General features: G+C 44.8%; 1 long non-coding RNA gene across 1 annotated transcript; it reads left to right on the plus strand.

Moving 5' to 3' along the window:
- Nucleotides 1–2,089: 2,089 nt before the first annotated feature.
- Nucleotides 2,090–7,714, plus strand: LOC143768625 (uncharacterized). Its single transcript, XR_013213970.1, has 3 exons — nucleotides 2,090–2,166; nucleotides 2,873–2,958; nucleotides 7,332–7,714. It is a non-coding gene; the product is annotated as an uncharacterized LOC143768625 (long non-coding RNA).
- Nucleotides 7,715–8,070: the final 356 nt, after the last annotated feature.

Raw genomic sequence — 8,070 nt, forward strand, 5'->3', positions numbered from 1 at the left:
CACACCACCAGCTGGCGTGCCGCAGCCTTCGTGAAAGCTCGGCTCCGTCGCGCTGGTGACGTCACTGCACGAGTCTATGGATGTTTTGCGTCCATAGACTCGTGCAGTGACGTCACCAGCGCGACGGAGCCGAGCTTTCCCGAAGGCTGCGGCACGCCAGCTGGTGGTGTGCCGGGTCTCGGCCATCTTGCGGGGGAGCGACATGGATGATGAAGGTGAGTATCTCGGGGCTTTGGCTGCGGGGCATCCCAAAAGGGGATGGGCTTGGGGTGGGGTCCCGAGTTTTTTTTTTTTGTGGGTGAACTTCCGCGTTAACTGTTTAGCTGGGGGGGGGGGCTCTGCATGGTGCTATTGTTTAACTGCTTTAGCTTTGTCTGCTACTGTCCACTTGTCCGGTCGGAGGTTGTCTTGTCTGCTGCGATCCGCTTGTCTGGTCGGAGGTTGTCTTGTCTGCTGCGATCCGCTTGTCTGGTCGGAGGTTGTCTTGTCTGCTGCGATCCGCTTGTCTGGTCGGAGGTTGTCTTGTCTGCTGCGATCCGCTTGTCCGGTCGGAGGTTGTCTTGTCTGCTGCGATCCGCTTGTCCGGTCGGAGGTTGTCTTGTCTGCTGCGATCCGCTTGTCTGGTCGGAGGTTGTCTTGTCTGCTGCGATCCGCTTGTCCGGTCGGAGGTTGTCTTGTCTGCTGCGATCCACTTGTCCGGTCGGAGGTTGTCTTGTCTGCTGCGATCCGCTTGTCCGGTCGGAGGTTGGCTTTTTCCTGCCCTATAGTAGGGTTGTTTATAACTGTATGTAAGTAGAATTGTAGATGTCATCACTTAAAGCGGAACTAAAGGTAAAAATGACGTTTTTGCCTTTAGCTGCCGCTCCCCTCCCCAGCTCAATTTGAGCATTTTCGCCCTTCGAAACTGCCAGTATCGACGACTATAGTTGCCGACACCGGCAGGAAGTCCCGCCTGGCGGCGTGGGCTCAGGCACCGCTGGAACAGGGGTGGGTAAGTGGATCTCCGGCATTGTTGAGATTGGGGGTGTGGGGCATTCAAAAATCAGATGCCCCTGGGTGCTCTCCTGCCGGGCTTCCCCCACCCCAAATATGACTTTCCTTCCACTTGAAAGAGGAACAACCACCCCCTTTGAGCTCAGGGGAAGGCCTCCCACCCGGCTTTCCTCTACCGTCTAGGCATCCACTTTTGTGATGCATCACAACACAAAACACCGGATTTCCGGGTACTCACCTCTCCACTGCCGTGCAATCTTTTGCTGCTGTGTATACCTTTATTCTATGCATGCTCCCTCGGCCATAGACTTCTCTGTGAGCTCTGTGTCTCATTCAAGTCTATGGCGTGGGACTGTGCATCAAACTATAGGGATGCCCGGGATGCGAGTGGAGCGGCAGCAGATTGGTGAGTATCTTTGGACTTGGGTATTTTCTTGCATGCCATCCCCCATTGACGGCTTTCCCCGTCCTAAAGGGTGGTTGTTCCGCTTTAATATTTCTTATTATACTGTTTTAGAGCGGAATTAAACCCTGAAATGGAGGTTTAATTCTGCTAATGCCTGCCCTCTTACCTTTTTGGCTATTTTTGCCCAGCTCCAATTTTTCTTGTGAATGGAGCAAGAAATTCCACTTTCTCCCCTGCCACAAGCTCCTCATTGGCTATCTGCCCTTGGGCCTTGCCACAATTAATGAAGCTGTGCTGGGTGACACATCCCCAGCCTCCGTCGCGTGTGACCGCCGACCCTTCTGTTCTCCAGGCAGCGGCTGTGCACTGGTTGGAGATGCTGGCCACCGCCGGAATGGGGACAGGTGAGTGAATCTCCGGCACCATTCTGTTTTTGGGTGTGGGGCCCCATTAAAGCAGAATGAAACCCAGGTCAGGGTGGGGGAAGCCCTCCTGCTGGGCTTTCCTCACACCCTGACCTGGGCTTCATTCTGATTTAATGGTTGCATAGAAGCAGATGGCCAGGTAGAGAGAAGCCAGCAGCTGCTACCACACGAGACACGCTGAGAAACCAGCTGAGCCCACCCAACTGGGCAGTTAGTCCCTCCTGGATCTCGCACACCTAACCTTCCTTGTCTCCTTTTTTTTCAGGTACCCATTCTGTAGGAAGCAAGTGGTGGGATTCTAACCCAGGTGGACACCCTCTTCCTCTACAACCTCTGGAGCCGGTGAGTATTTATTCTTCTTACACTGCCAGGGAGGGGATTGTTCTTCTGGTTTAAAGAAAAGCGGTGTTTCTCTAATCAGTATGAGGACCCGATTAGTGATGTGCCATTCTGCGCTTCCTTGCCCCACAGGAAGGGCACACTACAAACCTGTTGGTCCTTGGGAGAGGTACCACCTGCTTGCCTTTACCATCCTTGTTGTGTGAGGTTTTTGTAAGCACGCATGGACCACACAACTTGGTCCAGACCACACAACATGGACCAGACAAAGTCTGTTGTGTCCGAGGATGGGGGTTCCTTGCTGCTTACCTTTCCATTATATGCAAGTGTCTCCACTGGCAATTAGTGGGTGGTGATCTGCTCACCCTCTTCCTAGGGACCTGTTCACACCTATGATTTTTCTTTGCAGTCATGTTGCACTTAAAGGGATACTACACAGGTGATCCCTGTTTCTATGAAAGGAGTAGCAAGTAAAAAACTGATCAACCGTGTAGGATCCCTTTAAATGGAACACGACGGCAAAGCAAAAGCTTGTGTGAACAGGGCCTAATTGTGGGGATCAGATCTACTGCCGCCCTGTATTTAATTTGTAATCTAGGGACAGCTGCTGATACTGGAGGGCATGGGATTGGCTTCCTTTCTCCGTTATTACTTGTGTTTTGTAGATGTTTATCTGTTCATAATATTAATTGGGATGTTCTTCCATCAGCACCCCAGGTCTTAAAGCTGAAGAGCTGCAGTCTACTCCAGTGACCCAATCACCCAATTAGGAAGACTTTGCCTCTTAGCACACAGGTAAGAAAGATGCTACTGGACTTTTTAAACTATTCACTGAATTTTCCCTCCAATAAACTTTTTTTTGTTTTCCACTGTGTGCAGTTAATTCTCTGATCTCTGTATAACTTCTGTAGGGGGCAGCAGTGGCATAATGGTTAGGCAGTTGATCTGTGAGCAGATGGTGACAGGTGCGATTCCCGGCTGGGATGACTAAAACTGCAGTGTCCTTGAGCAAGGGTCCTAACCTACAATTGCTCCCTGGGCACCATCATAAAGCAGCCTTAACTATTTATGGAATGTAAAATTTTCAATGTTTCTATTCAAAGCTTCAGTTTTCTAGTGCAATTTTACAAACTCCCATCTCCAGTTAAAACCTGCCTGACTCAGACTAAACACTTGGGGAAATCCTTATTTAGGATACCCCATGCTGGCCCGGGTCAGTGTCACGCACTACCTAACCCTCCCCCTCCCCCCCCCCCCCCGCCAACATACTGATTGCTGATATCTCCACTGGGATCCCAGGACCAGGTGAGTTGTCAGGATGTGGCATACCATGACCTACCATATGGTATAGTGCTACAAAAAAGGAGCTAGCTTTATTTCTCTGAACATGAATGTCAGTGACGACTATTGTATAGGAGCCTCCACCAGAATTCCTCCCTTGAATGTATATGCATTCTAGGCTCTCCAACCATTACCCATGTTCTTGTGAGAGAAGTCCTCACACTGCCAACCCCCACTTGGTGCATCCACTTTTGGGATGCACTGAAGCATGAAACTTGGGTGCCCTAGTTGAACTTACCTGTCCCCATACCGCTGCAATCCCCCCTACAAGTGCTCAAACCGCCCTGTGAAACTGTATTGGGGAGCCATGGGATGCATTCCCCCCCCCCCCCACCACATACATTGGTTTTGTGTATCTGCAATTCTTTTAAATGTAATGGCTGCAGTTATTGCGTGGTATATACAATTGCTCTGTTTGAACTTTCTTTGTGTCTATATTTAGGGTTTAACACCTGGATTTATTTTTCAAATTTCATTTTCAGATTGTTTAACTTTTATAACAGTTCATATCCACCATGTCCTCTTACCATCATTTGAGTGGCTCACAAAAACGTAAAAAAAAAAGGGAAGATGAACATAAAGTTCAAAAATTCCCAAAAATAAGCAGTTTCTTCTCGCAGACAGCTACTGCTTCTGCATCTGCTGCTACAGACACTGTAACTGGTCAACGTGAGGAGATGATTGACAGCCCTAGCACTTCTACAGTTGCTGAAAGCTCTCAATCACCTTTAGGGGTGGAAAGTGCCCACACTGAAGCATGTAGCAACCAAACAAGCAGCACATCTGATGTGCAAGAAACAATAAAGGATACAGGCACCAGCTCTGCCTCCATAGAACATTCTTTAATTGAAGAAAAGTATGTTACAGATAGGGGACATTATCCTGTAACAATTACAGATTACAATATCAAACGTTTTATTCTTGCCAATGGTCCCTGCAGGCCTAAAGGGCCATTTCCTAGAGACAATGATGAACATCGTAGATGTTTCTCTGAAGCCTACTATGAAAGGACCACAAAAGCAGGGCACAGACTTCCAGTCACATGGCTTTGTTATTCTCCAAAGTTAAATGCTGCATATTGTGAGCCGTGCTGGTTATTTGGTGACCGTAACAAGTTAGGCTTTGAACCAGTATGGGCTAAGGGAATTTGTAAGTGGCAACGACTTTCTGCTAAAATAAAGATTCATGAAGCTTCCCAAGCTCACATGAACGCTTGTGTTGTATATGATACCTGGAGGAGAAACAAATTAATAGATAAAGAGACTGAAGCACAAATTTTAAAAGAAAAAAATTTTTGGCGACAAGTCTTGCACAGAATAACTAGTGTGACACTCACTATGGCTATGGCCAATCTATCCTTCCGTGGGCATAGAGAAAAGATAGGCGAGATTAGTAATGGAAACTTTCTTTCTATAATAGAACTCCTAGCAGAATATGATCATGTATTGAAGGAGCTCCTCCAGTTACCTTTAGGAACAACAAAATATCTAAGCCCCAAAATTCAAAACGAAGTTATAGATATTCTTGCAAAACAACTTCAAGATGTCATTGTAGGTGAAATTAAAGCTTCTCAGTTTTTTTCCATAATTATGGACACTACTCAAGACATATCCAAAGTTGACCAGTTAAGTCAAATATTCCGGTATGTGACTGTATGCAGGGATGAGAGTGAAAGGGCAACTGCTATAAACATACAAGAGGTGTTTTTAGGCTATCATGCAGTTGAAGACCCTAGTGCTGCAGGACTTGAGAATGATATTCTCAAGTGCATAGAAAGTAAGGGCCTACAGCTGTCAAAATGTCGGGGCCAGGGTTATGATGGGGCTGCCACAATGAGAGGAGTTTATACAGGAGTTCAGGCTCGCATTCTAAAGCGAGAAAAGAATGCCTTGTATGTTCACTGTGCAGCCCATAACCTTAACTTGGTTATACAGGATGCTGTGAGCAATGTTCCTGAGACTTCACGATTTTTTGAGGTGTTGCAGAGTTTGTATGTCTTTTTTGGAGAAAGCATCAATCGGTGGTCTGTTTTACAATCCTTCACCACTGAATCCTCTCTCACCCTAAAAACCTTATGCCCTACACGATGGTCATCCCGTTACGACTCACTAATTGCACTTCGCTTTCGGTTTGTTGATGTCCTTAAGGCACTCTCTAAGTTGATATTGACATCCACCAAAGCTAAAGAGAGGGAAGAGGCTATGGCCCTTAGGACAAAAATTGAATCTTTTGAGTTTGTCCTCCTTATTGTTGTGCAGAGCAAAATTCTGGACAAGATAAATACTATCTCAAAGGTTCTTCAGTCAGACCATATGGATCTATCCAATGCTGCCCACTTAATTCAGAGTACCATAGAACATCTTAGCAGCTATAGAGACCAATTTGAGGATAGCAAAAAAACTGCCATCACACTTGCTGAAAAGTGGGGAATTTCTGCAGTGTTTGCAAATAAAAGGATTGCAAAAGTAAAGAGATACAGTGATGAGCTGAGCTTGGATGAGAGACTGCAGGATCCGGAGCGGAGATTTAAAACTGCTGTTTTTTATGCCACTTTAGACATAATCGTGTCTCAGTTAACAAGTAGGTTTAGTAGCATGAGCACAATAGTTGAAAGATTTAAGATCGTTCAGCCATCTGTATTGGCTACTGAATCAGATGATGACCTATTTCAAGCTGCAGTGCGATTTCAGCAGTATTATGAGGAGGATATATCCTGCGATTTTCCTGGGCAGCTACTTGGCTTCCGTGCAACACTTCAAAATGAGATAGTCAAGTCCCCCACAGTCAAAGATCTGGCTCATCTACTTATTATAGACAATGCTGCTTTGTCATCTACACTCCCAGATGTGTGTACAGCATTGTTGCTTTTTCTCACATTGCCAGTTACAGTTGCCTCAGCAGAAAGGGCATTTTCTAAATTGGCCTTGATTAAAAATTACCTAAGAAGCACCATGTCACAACAAAGGCTTTCTGGGCTTGCCCTGTTAAGCATTGAAAACGAAAGAGCCAGAAAACTGGACATTCCGGCAATTGTTGATAAATTTGCTGATTTGAAAGCAAGGCGGCGCAAGTTCTAACTATGTATTTTGCGTAAGTGTGCAGTTTGTTAGAACAAAGAGTTCCTACTTTGAAAAAGTTCATACTAACACAAAGTTCATACTAACACAAAGTTCATACTAACCAAAGTTCGTACTAACACAAAGTTCAATTTGTTACCTGGTTTGGTTTCACTAGTATTTTGCCTGCCTTCTTTTGGTAAAACATGCTTGCTTGTGACGCAGTAACATAGTAACGATAAAGTACCCATAAAGTCAAAATCAAAGCATATCTGTTATATTACCTCCCAAATAGTGTATATTTTTGTAAGTGTGTTCTCAGAAAAGAATTTTTAGGATGATTTCTTGCCTACTGTTCTTGAGCCACCTATGCAATTTATGTAGGTCTCTGTGAAGCAGTGACTGTAATTGGAATAATTGTTTGTGAATGGAGGGGTTAAGGTGGCTCTTTCTGCAAACCTGCAGAAAACTACTAAATAGCTGTTCATTGAAAATTCAAAGAATATGCAAAGTGTAGTTAAAAACAGAGGCAGGAACAGCCATCACCCCACAGACACATTGAATGCTTTGTCCCATACAGTGTGATGCAGGAGGGCTGGCATTTCAGCAAGCATCAATCTATTTAATAAAGCATTTAAGCTTGTTAATCAAAAAAAAAATACCTTTACCATTTGAGAATGGTACCACAAAAGCATCATACAAAGAAGGCAGGCAATCAACAATTGCAAAAAGCATTTAAATTAATAAATGTTCCCATTTCCTTTTCTACAGTGACAAGAATATTCATATTGCGTTTTATTACGTTCCTGTTTGAACACAGTTTGCCGTTTTAAGCATTTGTTCGAGTTGATTCTTTGAAACCGTTTTTATGTTGTTCCGCTTTGGTTAAGAAGCATGACCAGCACTGACTGAAAAACCAATTTCTGTAGGTAAAAATTCTTAACATGTAAACTTAATTTCCAGGTAATGTATTAGACTGTCAGCTAATTTTCCTTACAATCTTTTCTTTTTAGGGGATGCAACATGAAAGTTCATCTTTTGAGGGTAAGCTGTTGTTTACAACACTTTTTTCTTATCTTTCGGAAATGTTTTTTTTGCAATAGATATTTACTTCTTAGTTTAACATTGTATGCGTGTGTCTGTATATCATTTTTTTTTTTGGGGGGGGGGGGGGCCCATTCAAAAGTTCGCACCGGGGCCCGCAGGACTGTTGTTACGCCCCTGTCTCTGCAGTTCATCCAGAGTGATCATGGGCCTCCTGGCTGCATCTCTAATCAGTCTTCTCCTTGTTTGAGATGAAAGTTTAGGGGGACGGCCGGGTCTTGGTATATTTGCAGTGGTATGCTCCTTCCATTTCAATATGATCACTTGCACAGTGCTCCTTGGGATGTTTAAAGTTTTGGAAATCATTTTGTATCCAAATCCGGCTTTAAAGGGCCACTGTCACCCCCTCCAGCTGTTATAAACTAAAAGAGCCACCTTGTGCAGCAGTAATGCTGCATTCTAACAA

The sequence above is a fragment of the Ranitomeya variabilis genome, chromosome 4, assembly GCF_051348905.1.
Source record: "Ranitomeya variabilis isolate aRanVar5 chromosome 4, aRanVar5.hap1, whole genome shotgun sequence".
Classification (NCBI taxonomy): Eukaryota; Metazoa; Chordata; class Amphibia; order Anura; family Dendrobatidae; genus Ranitomeya; species Ranitomeya variabilis.